Below are 17,259 nucleotides of genomic sequence, written 5' to 3' on the forward strand. Positions count from 1 at the left end.
TTTTGACTTTCATATTTTTTTTATCCTTACCTCACAAACGATTGCGTTTACGTGCCGAGTCTAGTGCAAATCCATCACTAAAAGAACGTTTAGTTTTAGGTGGGTTAGTTAGTTCAATTTTGGCAATAAACAAATACTTTCTATATAATGGTTTAAAATAAAACACGTAGAGCAGCGTCGATTGTTTTTAATTGATATCGAATAACTCCACAATGACATCCAAATTTTGTAAAACAAATAGGTACACAATTTTGTGTAGGACAAAACCAAAAATCGGTTCTATGAAGTTAATTTAGAAAATTCCTCGTATTAAATACCAATTACGGCATTTTAATTATTTCGTTGATTAGATGTCATTTGAAAATTGTTTAGATTTGCGATAAGCTTTAATATTCCCTCACATAGTTCTGTTAGTCTCATTGTCTGACCTTTAAAGTTCAAGTGCAAATACTGAAAGCTATTAAGTAGGTTCTAGACTATTCTTTAAAATTTAATTATATCGGAAAATGTAGTAATGGATGTTACTAGTAATTATGTCGCTAGCTTATGCTTGGTATAAATGGAACATGTCTCGTGTGAGTTTTATGAGGGCTTTGCAGGCCTCTGAGGGTTCTGTAAAATCAGGCTACATAATAAATGATTTTTTAAAAGAAAATCGTCATCCGTCAAATTTAATATTGTTCCAACCTTTGCTTATGCTGCTGCTGCGCATCGGTTTCCTCAATGCTGAGGGTCGTGACCACCTTGTGGAAACGTTGTACAGCGTATAACTTTCCGCCATCTATTTCTATCTGCCGCCGAGTGGAGAGCATCGTGTATTGTGGTGTGAATCTGATCCGTCCAACTTGCTTATACTCGATTTTAATTTTTATGTACGAAAATCGGAACTTTTCTTCACGGTTCATATGACACAGCTTGGTTACACAACGGTGATACAGTCGAGCCTCAGTAAAAGGGTACCTATTGGTTACGAAACCCTAAAAAATGGTTTTAATTTAACAATGAATTGGCCCCTCAACTGATTTGTTTTTATGAACTGTACAAGGAAATTTATACCGAATCGGTAGTGTCCAGACTTTTCGGATTACATCTGTCGTTGAATGTGAAACAGCTTCATCATTGTTAACAAAAACTATGTACTAAACATATTACGTACATTCTTAGTTTCTCGGGAATCGGTAATGTTTGAATACTTGCTTCGTTACATCATAAATGTGAGTCAATTTGAACTGCGCTGTGTGTGAAACTAACTTCGCACAAGTTGTTTGTTTTCAAACTTATACTTTTAAACTGATTTTATAATTTCAGTAATGTTAAACTCTTGGTATTCCTTTAAGTTTAGACTTAATTAGGATGAGAAATGAGATGAGGCGATTTATTAGAAATGTGGTTGAGTGTAGAAATGAAGTTTTGTGAATTAGGTAGGTACTTTACTTCTCCCAATCTTTCGTCAATCAAATATAAATTATAAGACTTTAGTTTCGATAGTCACCATTTTTTGGAGATGTTCTCACATGTCTTAAGCTTTGTCATCCGACTTTAAAAAGACGGTTTTTTTCAATGAGTATGTATTTTTTTTGTATGTTTGTTACCTCAGAACTTCGGATTGTATGATCATTTAAGGCCAAATAGCTGTCATTTCCCCACAAAAAATCATCAAGTTTGGTTCAGTAGTTTTTATTTGAAGTCGATTGAATGTTTTAATCTAAAAAATAATAATCGAATGTGCACACTTTAATGCCGTATCTTCCGTTTTTTCTGCATAAAGGAATAAAGTGGCCATCATTACTACTGTAACTACAATAATTTGCAAAAAGTAGAGTAAACGATACAAAAATGGTCTTTAAATATTTGTCCTTTACGCACAAGTATTGATAGTATACATTTTATGATTGGTTGCGATTAACTCGGTTACCCTAATGTTCAGGGCAGTGACACCCTCGTGAAGTACCGTCAAGGGTCGCAGATTCAATTACATACGCGGGTTTGCATGTTAGCAACGTATTTGTAAATGCACTTACTGTGGCCTACTCCACAGGAAATGTAAAAACTAATATTTATAGTTATTTAAATGTAAATTGCGGATAGATATCGTTAGATGTCTTTTTTATTGTTGGATGTTACAATTTATTGCGAAAGAAAAACGATATTAATAAATGAATTACGCAATAAAATAATGTTTGTTTATTTAAAAGTTATTACGTTTGAATGTTAAATGCAATCAAAACTATTTGTGAAAACAAAAATTTATATTGATAAACTTTAAACAAATGTTAAAATTGGTGTACCAAAAAAAATACCAAGAATCATCTTCCGTCTAACAGACTGCTTAAAGATCAAATCAAATTTATAATCTTAGATAAAGATACGACATTTGTTAGGACTTTATTCAGTGCAGATCCCTTGTAATAAGCTTAAATCTTCAAAGCTCACAATATAGTCTGCCTTTAATAGAGGAAATATTGCTTGTATTGCCAACTTCTCAGATAGATTGTCTCTTTATATGCCTAGAATGTAAGTGTGTATAGTAATTCTATGATGGCACTTGATTGACCAAAGATTTTATTGTTTTAAATGTGAGTTGTTGTTACTGTATTATTTGACGTTGCATGATAGCAATAGGTCTGATTTCAGAATTGAACTACTAAAGAAGAGAAACTAACAGGCCAATATTTTACTCAAATTAAGGAACGACAGGAATTAAAAATAACTTACTTTAGCCATCGTAAACTCGATAACTTATTTTAGTCTTAATTTAGTCTTCATGACTTTCACTGCGCTCAGCTGTTTTTATATAAAAAAGTTCATAATAATAAATACAGTACTTTCTGTCGAAGTAGCATCGAACAGTAATACCAGCATAACGACTCCCTTAGTAATGTGATCAGAAAAACGGTCAACACGTTCTGTATTGCATGGAAGGGTCCAAGGGCCTACCGTCACGTCTTAAAGTAATATTATTGCATGAGTGCGAGCGAGACAGCGTTCTACACTCTATATAGCGTCATCTCTCTTCCACAACTGCAATATTAACGTTAAGTGGTAGTGGTTAAAGCTTCGGATACGTAAAAGCACTACATTTAAATGAAAAAAAAATGTAACTTTTTTACATACTCATGCGTGGCATGGTAAGCAAGCTTATGTCATAATGGGAGCACGCAACATTGCCGACGCCGGTCACACACCCTTATCGCTTTAAAAACTTATTTAGAATAAAAGCCCGTGAAGAAATGTCGCACTTAAAGGTACAGACCTTTGTTGTAATAGAGAACCGACTTATAGATATTTTAAGTTTTAAAACGTTCATTTGTTTTATTGACGTGTATCTCTGTTCTGTTTGCTGATTAAGTGAATACTCAAAGGTTTTAAAAGTTGGGGTCCGATTCAGTATTGAGAGTCATACAGTAAATCTGTAAACAAGTTGTTGTGCCGAAAATGTAGAGTTGCTGATACATAGATGTATAGGTAACGTAACTTTATATTAACTTAAACTCTTTATTCCAACTATAATAAATATTAAGTAAACAAATGCAAAAGAGATAGGCCTAATGGAAGGCTATGGGTGTCTCAAACAGCAGTACAAAAGCCACACCAACAACAGTAGATCACAAAGCGGTATCACCCATAATTGTTGCGGTAGTATCCGCATTCGAGTCAAACTAATACTATATTACTACGAATAAACTCCATACATAACTTTCCGACGTCACGCACACACACACACGCCTCATTTGTGTAGGACTTCGCGGGGTGCAGCGGGGACCGAGACTTTCCCACCAATTACAAGCTCTCTGGACGAGGGACTTGTTTGTGTGAGTCGTGGGTCCAAGCAATATTGGTTGTTAGAACTAGGGCCGTTAAATGTAATCGCCCTTTAGAGCTCCGCCTTTACGCAGTACTCGAACTGGGTGAGTTTTCTCATTTCACTCCAAGGCCCCTCGTACGCGGCCCGTTGAGAATTTTTACATATTTCTATCTTATCCTTTTTGGTTTTCGTAAACGTTTATTGCGTATCCATATTTCTTTGAGATAAACAACGTAGTTTAGAGTGTTTTTGTGTGAAATTTGGCTTAGCCTTGAAAATAAATTGTATTATTCCTTGGTGTTTTCTCTTGACACTTTTCGAGACACTGATTTTAAGTAGAAAGTGTTTTATAGGCGGTTGAAATAAATGTTTCCTTGGGAACCAGAAACAATACAATTATTTCCTTTAGAACATTAAGTTTATTTCTTGTAAAGTTTTGTTATTTTAGAATAATTTGTAGGGAACTTTTAGAGTACCTAGTAAAAGTTGTATCTTGTTACCTTATAAATTAAATTAAGGGTGAGAACTATATCTTTTGCGTTAAGGAGATGATAATAGAATTTTCTTAAAAACACATCCCGGCAAAAATTTATAGCATAAAGTAGTTTGCATTAAAATGACCTAAATCTTAATAAAAGTCGTAAAAAAGCTTCAAATTAGTGTTGAAAATTGAATAATTATTAGTAACAAAGTTTTTGACACTTCTATACAAAAACATGAATGAAATAAGTGGACGTTTTCGCAGAAATATTGATTTGACATTATAATATAGTTGACAAAGGGCTTTGAACTTCAATGTACAAGTCGCAGTAGTCGTAGACTTGGGGGTAACGTTTTGTGAGCCCTGCGCCTTTACGCATTGCGAATTATATTCCTAGACGATATTCTATTTTAGTTTTACTCACAGATCAAGCAATCAATCACACATTTTGGCACTTTAGAATATTAACTTAAATCAATATTTGAAATTAATATAAACTTTTACGTAATTGATCTTCCCTTTTCATATAGTTTACTCTGGTGACTGAAGTATTTACGTATCAAGTCAAGTCACAAGTGCCAAATAAAAAAAATCTGTAGTTTTAATTGTTTTTCAATACTTTTCGAGTCTTATGTTACGATAAATTGTTAAAATAAACAGTTACCGAGCAAAAGTAACAGTAGTTTAACAAATTTTGTATGTAACGCTGTTTCTACGCATTACTTATTCACGAAACAGGTTTATGAACCTAGCTTAATCTCACCTTGAGTACTAAGAAGCGTTTGATCCCGATAGGCTCTCGAGAAAACCTTTCATTTGGACTCGCATAGCAACCGGATAATATCAATACTTACGTCATTTGAGTTAAGGGGTCTTATTACCTACCTTCTTTAAAGCTAGGGCCCCAATTCTGCTATTTACAATGGCCGATTAAATGACAAATGAATTAAATTTGAAACTAGTCCTATTCTTTTAAGCATTTTGCCAACACAATAATTGGAAAACCATTTTATTGACTGTGAATGTTATATCCCGTACTGAATTTCAAATTGTTGTGTTGGAAAAATGTTAATCAGAGTATGAAAAGTTTATAAATAAATAAATAAAAATAGCAAAATCGGGGCCCCCGTGTGGAAGAGAGGTGCCACTATACGTAATTTAGTGTTCTCTCACACTCAACTGCAACTTCTAGTATTATTTTAAGTCTACTTTTACCAGTTACGTAAGAGAATATAAGAGTTGTCTATTGTTACGTGATTTTATATACCCTACAACAATCGGAAAACTATGTTGTGCCAGTGAAAGTAGGAGTTTATTTAGTTGAATCTTAATTGTTTCTTAATAAAGACAGTCATTGTATTTATACATATAAAAGAAGGCAAAAGTATTTGAAGTGGCATATCCTATTTAAAAACTTGGACTTTTTTAAATACATAACCTAAATTATTCTCTGATATATCACAAAATATTTTTCCTTAGAAATAGTAAAGAAAACTTAGACGATGCTGTCAAATTCTTGGTTAGCAACAAGACCTAAATTCTACTGATTACTAAACCATATGGCATGAAACTTTTGGCTAGCTATGGGGTACATACTAGTTTTATTTATAATACCAAAAGCTTAATAGCAGACAGACGAGAAATTGTTCCCTCGCTTTTCGACAGACGTTATAAATCCCCTATAATTGAGGGTGAGACAATTACCATTCGTGGGGCATAATTTACTTTAGATGTTAGTGCCGTAGTATCGAGAAATTATAACAATAAAAATAATGAAATAGCCCTTAAAAATACCCATTTATTTGTATTTTTGTCTTCTTTTAAATGGGATTAATAAGAAAACATTTGACGCTCATTTTTTTAATAGTCTCCGTATTTCACAAATGAAGTTAATTCATCATTGAAAGATTTATTTGTTTTAAAATCTTTATGTAACAAAACTGACAAAATACAAAACCCTAATCACCATTCAAAACATGCAAAATAGATTTTTAACGTTCATATTTAATCGTAACCTAAAAATCACACAGTAAACACCTCATAAGATACCTGAAGATGTTATCATTATAATACATGTTTAAAAAAATAAATACGAGTGCAAACGATCTTACAAAATGTAGCGAGGGCGTATCAAAGGCGCCGGTGCCGCGGTAGGCCCTGCGCGGCTCAATGGACTTATCTAGATATGTTTGAACACAGATACGCTATTTATTATACGACTTTATTATAATAAGCCTATTTGCAGTTTATGGATAATATTGAGGTGTTAAGTTGAAGATATAATTAATACTATAAACTTGATCATTCTTTGTGTAAAGTGAGATAATTTTGTTTTAGTATTTTCTATTTAAATTGATGCCTGGTATTTTAAAATACATTCCACTTGTTCTCTATAGAATGTGCGAGATTTATGAAAAAAAAAGAAAAACATCAGTTTTTCCTTATTTTTCTCAAGCTATCAAAGGAATTCGTGACCCTTTTGTTTCATCATTAAACAATTTCTCAGTTAGTCCACCTAGTTCAGCAAACTAAGTTGTTTACGTTACATAGCCTTAGACTGTACTGGAGCTTGGTTCGGCGAAGGCACGTCACGGAATGTTCGAGAAACTGAAAGAATCTCGGCACTCTCAGTCATTTCATTTATAAATCTGACAACGATTTTGGTTTATTCTATAAAAAATACTATCACCGAGTTAAAGATCTTCATTTGTTTTTCACGTCAATATGTATAAAAATAGCTCTTATTAAATGTTTTTTTTTTATATAGACTCCCAGAATGTGAAGGCAGGAATCGGATCACAGGACTACGACAGCTTAAACAAAAACCACAAAAAGATAACAACTTTCTTTCGTAGAGAAAGACTACTAGTGTTATATAGTGAACTGGAACTAAAAGGAAAATACTCTCATAATTACATTCATCGAGTAATAACGGTAACATTATGAGTCACTTTCGATTCGACGCTGATTATACAAGCTAACTGAAGCCAGGCAATTAGAATATTGAATAGCAAACTGCCAGTGAAAACATCAAGTTCTTTGTTAATATAAAATCTTCTGTACCTAATACTTTCTATGTTTTTTTTTGGTATTTGTCTGCTACATAAATGTAGAAAGCAATCCTGTCTTTGCTTCCTTCCCAGTTCTTCGGTTCTCACTCCAAGCAAATTTTACGACGTGATGCGATAAGTAGTTAATATATTTTATGGTATCCTTCGACATCGGACGAATACAGCTTATATCGGTAAAATATCAAATTCATAAGAGCATAAAGTTTGTACCGCCCTGATTCTAAATATAAAATCTAAACTAGAAACAGTTGAATGTGAGCCCGAAAATGACAATTGTGTTGTGGAATTTACAGCAAACGGAACGAACAAAACATGGTCGCTTGTGGCAGGCGGGAGCGTGGCACATTGTTACCCCGCCGGCACCTAGATGGCGTTAGTCGTTAGGGTAAGGGCCTGTAATGGAAATGGAATTCATCGGGCCTTTAGACGGTCATTATAATCGGGCCCATTGTCACGTTTTTGTGAACCGGCCCCAAAAGTAAGTATCAAATAACAATAAGAAAAATTAAGGTGAATACCGACAACTCGACAGTGTTTTGTTTCTTTAAAACTTCAAATGCCCACTGTTTCCAGTCCTTTGGTTTTATATTGGGAATAGGTTAATGAAATTGTGTTTGCTTTACTTTAGTTTTAAACAAACAACATTTAAATAATAGTCATTAACACTAGTAAAGAATAAAGTTAAATTCGGATTTAGCAAAATGAGGGAATGGACAACAATAAATATGACATAAAGCAAACTAATAAAGCCATTTGCTAATGACATAAATTATTATTTCCATGGTAATTACATAAATATTATGCAGTAGTAGTACTAAACATATTCATTACCATAAACTGTGTTATTTAGAATAACAAAAATACACGTTTACCGAATTCAAGCAAAATCGTTCCTTTGTCAGACGCATCAAATAACAAGGCTGCAAGTCTGATGCCTTTGCCTAACAAATGATGTGATTTAATATCGAATCGTTAAACGGGCACTCGCTTAGCTCGCCAAGTGAAAGCATGACGTCACAGCATACATTCTATAAACGCACTTGAAATCGGCCAGCATTCGTAAAGGACACCAGTTATATCGGAATGTGATGTGTGGCGGCAGTGGCACTGATTCTAGTTCATGTCCCGGTTCAATATGGACGCCAGGAATTCTGTATATTAGTACAAGATGAGTTACTGCTCATATAACGGTAACAATAGTTAGGATAGATGAAGTTTAGCAAGAATGTTGATGCTGTTTTGATTACAATTTTGTAAAAGGAAAAGTAAGAAAGTTTGTGGTGTTCAAATGTCAAGTTGACCTCGATCCAGTCAAACTCGCACTAAAAGTAATTTGGCTCATCAATATCTATATATTTATACTGCATCAGAAGAAGACAGACGAAAATTAGATCTTTTAAATTGCACAAACGCGTTCGCTAGCCGCTAACTAACACTGTGACGTTCCAGGCGAAAACTAGTTTGTCATTTCTAAGTTAGCCTTTATCTATTGCTATCCTTTTGTCAACGTAAATTGAAAAAGCTGGGTAGGCTGTTTAAGGCAAACTACCATTGAATATTTTAGTAAAAGCTTTCTTTAGCGTATTTCGGGATCACTCTACTAGTTAAAGAAAAGGCAAAAATCCCTAATCATGATGATGCGTTGATGATGCAGTCAAACTCATGGAACTGTTTTAATTTTTCGCAATGAAACTGATAGTCCTAAAGTTGATATTATCTAATTCTACGCAGTAGGAATTAAATCAGACAGAATCATGATATAATCATAAATATTTGCTTCAGCAAAATACACCTACGGACTTAAGAAATACAGTAGCTAAATGAACAGCAGGAGCTGAAGCGATCCGTTACCGAACCAAAAGTTGCTAACTCAGTTTTGAGTGCACACGTGTATGCTAAGAAAAGGGAAACTGTTTTAATATTTAATACAAATTTGATAGGCTTTTACCAAATGCTACCATTTTTTGAAATTTCTCCATACACTCAACGGCTAATTGTGTGATTTTAGGATATCGATTTTGCTTCTGTGGAGTAGATGCTTTGCACAAAAATATTATTATTAAAAGATCGTTATGGTAAGACAGTGAACCAAATACTATCTAAAATTATTAATGTTGTAGATTATTACAGTTTCTTGTGCAGATTATTAAATCATCATCAATGGTTTTATTAATAATTTATTATTATTATTGCATGAAAGTTCGAGAGTATGATCTATTATTTTTGTTTTCGTGAATTGCGAGGGTACTTTGTGTTTTTATTCGTCGGCGTTGGTCCTTATGTTACCCGTTTCAAATAAGGATCGCCCCTTCGGCATCTTTTGTGCTACCCCTTACCTCCGCTACTATTTTTCGTGGGCCATTAACCACCCCCCGTAATAATTCGATGAAGGCATTTGTTGACAGACTTCAATTTTCCAGTTTTAGATGGATAAGAATTTTGAAGTTAGGTTTTTGAGGGCGGGGCACATGCTAAACGGCTTTAGTGCTGTTAGGATAACAGGCAGGTATAGTGTTCAGGAATCTGTTTTTTTTCTCATATTAATGGAGGTTGTTCTTTGATTATATCATTGTTTAAAAGTAAAAATATAGGCTATAATACTCATCAGCTGATGCATCAATTCGGGAGTTATATAAACCTGACCAAACTTTAGATTTTGTATAGATCTCATCGCTGGCTATCGTTAGGCATGTAAATTTCTTTGTTGACATGGATTAGCGAGCGGAACTATGTGATAATATTTATAAATATCCTCATCGTTTCTACAACATCGAGAACCAATTCATTAATAGTTAGCATCTTAATGCCTATTTCTACACAGTTTAGCTTCATTACAAGGTCTTCATAGTTGATGGAGTTCCAAAGCCCGAAGGCCGATTGTTCCTCATTTATCAATAAACTTACATTTACGATACAATATTCTTGCTGCCCACACTTTGTTTTCGACCTCAATGTGATGTTGATTCGGTTATTTTTGTTCTTATAGTGTTCCGAGTGTTAGTAGGATGGTGTTTAAATAACATTCTGAAACTAAAGTTTTCATTTGTTTATTTGAAATTCTCTATTCATTGAAATTTATCCATTCATCTCTAGCTTCGTCTTGCAGCAATTATTTTTCGGCCAATATGCATACCTTCAAGGCTTGCATTATTATTATTGATATAAATACATATTTGAAGTTTGTAACAAATGATCTTTAAATATGTATTAAATATCTTTATCTTATCTTCCATATCTGGTCTCCAATTTACGTAACTTGTATTTTATCTCTCTCTGATCTGCGGTTTTAAATTACATTGACATAAGCATTAGCATCCCGATCAGAAATATTCCATCGAATAATGATAGACAAAACATTTCATTCATATCAGGCACATTGTCCTTCAATGCCAGTGTTATCTACAAACTATCTTTATTCAGTTCTACAATAGGTCTAGGCTTCATTCCCACCGCTGTGAACTCGTGACGTCACAATCTGCGGTGGTCATCGCTAGAACATGGAACGTTGACTTTCTTACCAGGACATCGCTAAATGGTCACTGAACACGCAACCTTGTAAAAATAGCTGGAAATGCCCGAAATAAGGCAGCTGATAGTACTGTGGTTACTGAAAACGGAATTAGTGGAGACGATAATGTTTGTAATTTATATGAAGAGACGTAGCTATAGCAGAATTAGATTTGAACCGATCTTGATAATAAACTTTGACAAGACCAATTTATAGTGGTTAGACATTGAGGAATATGGTAAGTATCACACGTATAGTCAAAGTGACTATTATACTTATTTATTTGATGTAGTTAGTCTAAAATCTAAAAACGTAGATCACATAACTTTACAAGAATTCCAAACATCCAAAACTTTTGCAAATATTTATCCGAGACTTAAAAAGTGTCCCTATCATAAAATGTTGTCTATTTATCTGTCTTATATGACAGGGGTGCGTAGGTAGTCTGTAAATAATTCAGGTTTCTACAAACGGTATAAATTTTACAATAATTATATACTATGTAGTACTCAGAATGTCTGAAAACATAAATCACTCGACGAGCTAGACAACTCGCTCTGAAGATTTCGTTAATTTTGCTTTTAAATAATTAGTTCTGACTTTAAATTTCAGTCTGTAGTCTTTTGTTTAAAACGTCAATTTCTGAATTACAAAGCTCTCAAACTTCACCGCCGCTCTAGTAATGGTAGTTTAAGGTTGAATAGGACGGCAAACAACAAAGTTAAAAGGATAGTGCACCACAATTAACGATATATCGTCCGTATCGGTGGTCTAGTTAATGGTGCGTCTCACACAACACCTGAGACGTTTTTAATTATCGAAAGTAAACATCCCGGAATCTGTTACGGGACTTCATAAATGTAAATTGGAGGCGCGCATCCCGTTTAGCGGGGCTGCCCCTCCCCGCGCCGCCGCCCCGCCGCGCCCCCGCCCCGCGCGGGAAACGGGGCCGGGCGCCGGCGAACCGACTGCGGTGTACATCACTACGATATACTTATTGCTAACGTTGTATTAGTAAATTGAGGGAAGATTTTAGTTTTAAGTGAATGCTTAGTGATGTGCTAACCCCTTATCTACAGTTGCGACAACACTGAATTCCATTTATGATGTTAATTATTCTATAACAAAGAGTTTTATTAAATTATTTAAATGTAATTTTCTGTCACAATATAAAGCATAAACCACCACACGATATCGCATTCATTCGAATTTAATAGTGTTTAATTATATCGAAGTGGTTCAAATGATCGCTAACCATTAGGACATAATAACTTTATGATTTTATGTTGCAACGTAATTTAATTTACGATATCAAAACGCCTTAATACACGAAAACACGGTGGCTGAAATAAGGGAATTTAAACCTTATTCGACTGACAATAAAGATTTCAATTCTTTGTGAGGTAAAAACGTAATGAAATATTAAAGAGATCAGAGATTTTTGGAAACTGACCGAAAGTCCGTGCCGGTTGATTTGTAAAGAGGCGTAAGTATTTCATAGGAAGACAATAGGTTGGGAGGAAAGGGTTCGAGCCTTCCTCACAATGCCTCGACGGACGGCAGGTAGAATAATTAATTGCCCCTCTGAGGCATGCGGAGAGATAGTGCTGCGATTTAAACAAATCTCATAATTCCCATAGTGATGTCAATAACTTCGAGATTCAAATATCAAAATGTTTCTTTTTTGTTTTAATTCAATTCTTAATCACTCTTTTTTTTGTATTTGTAGTTCCGAAAAAAAAAAAACAAATAGCCTAATTTCGATTCGCTAATTGAAATTGGTAAAAGAAGAGTTTAACTGAATAAAGATTGTCATTCTTTTGTTTTTTACAGATTTGAAAAAGAGGCGAGGTTCTCAATTCGACTGTAGTTGTTTTTATTCGGAATAGGAATTCTTTTCTTTATTTTCTTTAGCTGGTGCCTATCATGATGAAATGTTTTAATTGGAACAACTCCTTATTGTTTTATTTCTAAAAATGTGCATGTATTTTGCTACAATAATGAACTAAGGAGTATTTTGTGCCTAATTTCAAATACTAAAATTAGTTCTCTGATGCCTAACACACTACCTAGGGATATGTTAGATAAAGAGGTTCCACGGATTTACTTGAAATAAGGCAAGATTAACTAAATGTAGCAAATATTAATCATGAAACACAAACATCAAACCAAGTACTCCGTTGAGAAGGGTACACATCAGATATATTTTGATAGATAGTCGGCAAACGCGATTAATTCTAGACTAATTTTGGCATGCGGTTTTACTCACTTGTTAAGAACTTAACATTGTTACTTTTTAATAATAATATATTGAATACGTATCTTGTTTTCATAAATAGTTTTGTAAACTATTGACCTGCAAAATTTTATTGAAAAAGTCAGTAATTTCTACTGAGAGGATATCAGCGTACTTGTATCGGGTCTAGATGACATTTTGCTTAGAGCGGGAGTCTTTTTTTAAGGAATGATTGAAGTTATTTTTGAGTAAATGAGGTAAAAGCAACATACACAGGTATTAAAGATATTTCGAATGGTTCAAAATGTAGTACCTACACATCGTGATGAATTGGAATATAAAAATTATAGTACATTTAATAAATCTTAAGTAGGACGGATTCGGATAATGACTCGAATGAAACTGACAGGTTTAACGGAAAACGCTTTCAGACTTCTTTTGTAATAAATGCCGAGAAAAAATAATACTGAACGAACGATATTGAAATCTGTTAGTTACGTAATACAGTCAGGAATCTCTTACATAACTGCTCTTTATTACATTACTTACACTCTGATGGATTGGTTGACTTTAAATTGTATTATGAAGACCATCCTATTTTTCGTGCTAAGTTTTGTTTTTTTTCTCTGATAACTCGCCTTGAATTCTACATTTCTGCACCGATTTGTAGAATAGACATTTATGTAGAAATGTCACTTCCATACTATTTATACTATCAACGTAAATGCCTGTTAAGAAATATACTTTTAATTTGTATTTTGTCTGTAACATGCTGTGATTTTAAGTAGAGAAGTTTAAATAGAAAAGTTTGTAACTAATAATTCATTTCAAATTATCTAGCTAAGTAACGCACGGCTGTAAAGCCCATGCAATATTCAGGGCTTTTTTTATTAAAATGACCAAACGAACAAAGCTGTCTGAAAACGCTAGTTTTCGTTGTATTATGTTGCTCTCCATTTATTTGAGTACGTAGTCAGTCCGATAGTTAATAGTGTGGCTCCCGAACTGTCTAGCCGACCTAGTATCGATACAATTGCCTATATCGTTTAACAATCGCCCACTAGCCCGAAAAATCCACAACCACAAAACCTAGATTGTTTGCTTGTTTATTTTTATTTATTTTTTTCAATTTGTTTCCATAAAAAGTTGCGTAAGAGCTGTCAATAGTATGTATTTTCCTGTAACTGGTACAAGCTATCTGGAAACACTATGAAAAACAAAATTATGACGTAATACTCAGTTAATTCAACATTGTGTGTACAAAACAGCTGATTAAGGTTACTAGAAATAACAAAACGCAAGTTATATGTGTATTTGTTCCCTTACTCCTTGAAGCAAAAAAAATACATGATATTTGTACTAAAAAAATTTTCGATGGTAGCTTACATACATTTTTCAAGTTCTTCTATACGACTGACTTTGAACCAGTTTGTCCTACACAGTCCAAGTGGACTCACCATCACTGCCTTGGGCCGCTTTCTATGAAACCATGCACCTGCTGAATGCTGAATCAAAGGATAGTATAAAGTCCTTCTCAACGGGATTCTCCCATGGCACTATCGCATGGCAAAGAGTCCTTCTCAACGGGATCCTACGCCGTTTGATCCTTCAAATAGTCGGAATACGTAACACTGATATTAATAGCAAAACAATGGATTAGAACTATAAATATAAAATCTCTTTTACCAGTCAAGGGCCTGATTAACAGTCCTGCAATCCAAATTTCTTACCCAAATAGACTATTTATATAGTAAGTAAGAAAATCCATAAATGTTAAGACTTATTGAAGAGGGTCATGAGTCAATAACCGATTTAGATGTCATATCAAAGCGAGACTTAAATGATCTGTTCTTTGATAACGATATGATCGAGTTCTTAGAAATTAAATCTTACGTAACTTTACTTTGAGAATAGAATTTGAGCTAATGTCAATTAGAGATTTGGTTATACAGTTTTTTATTTAATTGCTTTTTATTTTAATTGTATAAAATTGGAGAGTCTGTTTGTGATACAGTATCGTTTTAGGGACATGTTGTTATTTGCATGAAGGTTTTAACAAAATTTCGTATGTATTTTTATGTGTCTCTGTATCTGTTTAAAAACTGTTATATTAGCTGTACAATCAATGGAAATATGCTTATAATAACGAAACGAAATGACTATTTTGTGACGGCACACAAAACTTGTTCTAATATGAATTATCTATAGTTTTCCCGTGTTTTTTCCTGATTAATCATCATTTAAAATGTTGCGTTTAGAACAATTTTAATTTATTGCGTTAACAGAAGATCAAAAAACATTAAAATCTTAAGGAAAAAGTCTGAAGGAAGCCGTATTGTCACTTCTGTCACCTTGGTAACATGATTTCTTAAGCACAATTTAACAGGCAAAAGGGAGACAAACTTTTCCACAGACATACCTGTACAAATTTTATTTTCAATCTACATCTAATGAAATCAAAATCCATAATTAGGATCTAAAGGATCTGTTTTTTTTCAGACCCTGTTCATGCCACTTGATACAAAAATTCCGATTTAGTCAATAGTGCCAATTCCCAGTTTAATGAGAAACACTAATAATTGTGCAATGGGTACATAGCGTTGCATAACGATTAAATTCTATTCTCAAAATGATGCAATTCCGAGGTTTAGCAAGTAGAGCATTACAAACAATAAGTCAATGAATCACAATAATGAGATCACCATGGGAAATATCGAATAGTCCGTCGATTACAATAAGCGTGTATAGTATAATACTTATTTAGTCCCAGCAGCCTGTATTAGGTATTTGGGACATCAAATCCGTGTGTACATTGACCTCGACGCGCGGCGTGTTCGCATCAACCTTGCGCGGCCGTCGTCATGGCGCGGTGGCGGGAGCGCGCCCGGCCGCCGCGCCGGCCGACGAAATTTAAAATTTCGAACGACACGACACTTGGCACGTTCGGTCGAGCGATCCCGGAAAGTGAGTCCGGTCAAGTGTACATCACTAATTTTCTTGTTTATGGCTTTAGTGTTGGATTAGTGGGTGTTAGCTAACGTTTATTACTTTAAGGGCTAATCTGCATGTGTATTCCGGTTTTATTGTCCAGTGTTATGAACTATTCGAACGATCCATCTTGTTCTCAACATTCATTTACGTATGAAAATAACAGTAGCCAGCTACTACCTCTTATCATTGCTTACACATCACGTTCGTGTAAATATGTACCTATAAGCCTAAACAACAGGAACTTTATCTTGGAGAAAATCATAACAATGACTTTTACAGCAGATTTATATGTACGAGACGTGTAAACCTAAATGGCATAAAATTAAATTGTATTTGAACAGAAATCTGTGTGGTGATTGGAAAGAGTACCAGATTTGTGAAAGTACCGAATAGCGACATGCCAGTCGTCACGTAAGATGTAGCCATCGAGCGACTCACTCAAATATTTCAGAATTCCTTCCAAGACGAGATATCATAGTTCCGCCGGCTGCCAGAGAATAATACAGTTACCTTCAATACGCTTTGATAGACAAGTGCGTCATCTTACAGCGATCAAGGGCGAGAGGAATCTCGGCTCCTGTTCAAATAAATGAAGCTCGTTACTTGTTACTATCACTCGAATTACTGGTAACACTTGACATATGTAACACCTTTAAAGTAATGCTTTGCTTCGTGTTATTATTTCTGAAACCAAACCTGTCTTCATATATTTTGAATACATTACCATAGTAAACAGTGAGTATTTTATTTATTTATGTATGTATTTACTCCACAGTCCACACAGCTGCTAGCACAAGTATAGTTAATTGTTATCTGCCAAAATTACTTTTACCGCTCGGCCTCAGCATGTCGTATTGCATGTCCGTCGGTATGTGAGGAATTTGTTCATTGTTACAACTTGTTACAGCTCTGCTCTTATTCCGCTAATTCATCTTGTATGTTATAATGGCGCACAAGGACATTTCCAAGATTTGCGATTCAAATACATGATTGTTTCTTGCAATACTGACTAAGTTTGTTTAAATTCATCGAGAAATGACGGACAGACAGTAACCATTAGCAATGTAATATAGACTGTATTGTATAGGGCAAGGTGACGTAGCGGCAGGTAGGGTGGACGACTTCCTGCCTCGGTCACATTGACCCAGCAACACGACGAGCGCGGCG

This window comes from Trichoplusia ni, chromosome 7 (assembly GCF_003590095.1).
Source record: "Trichoplusia ni isolate ovarian cell line Hi5 chromosome 7, tn1, whole genome shotgun sequence".
In the NCBI taxonomy this organism is placed as follows: domain Eukaryota; kingdom Metazoa; phylum Arthropoda; class Insecta; order Lepidoptera; family Noctuidae; genus Trichoplusia; species Trichoplusia ni.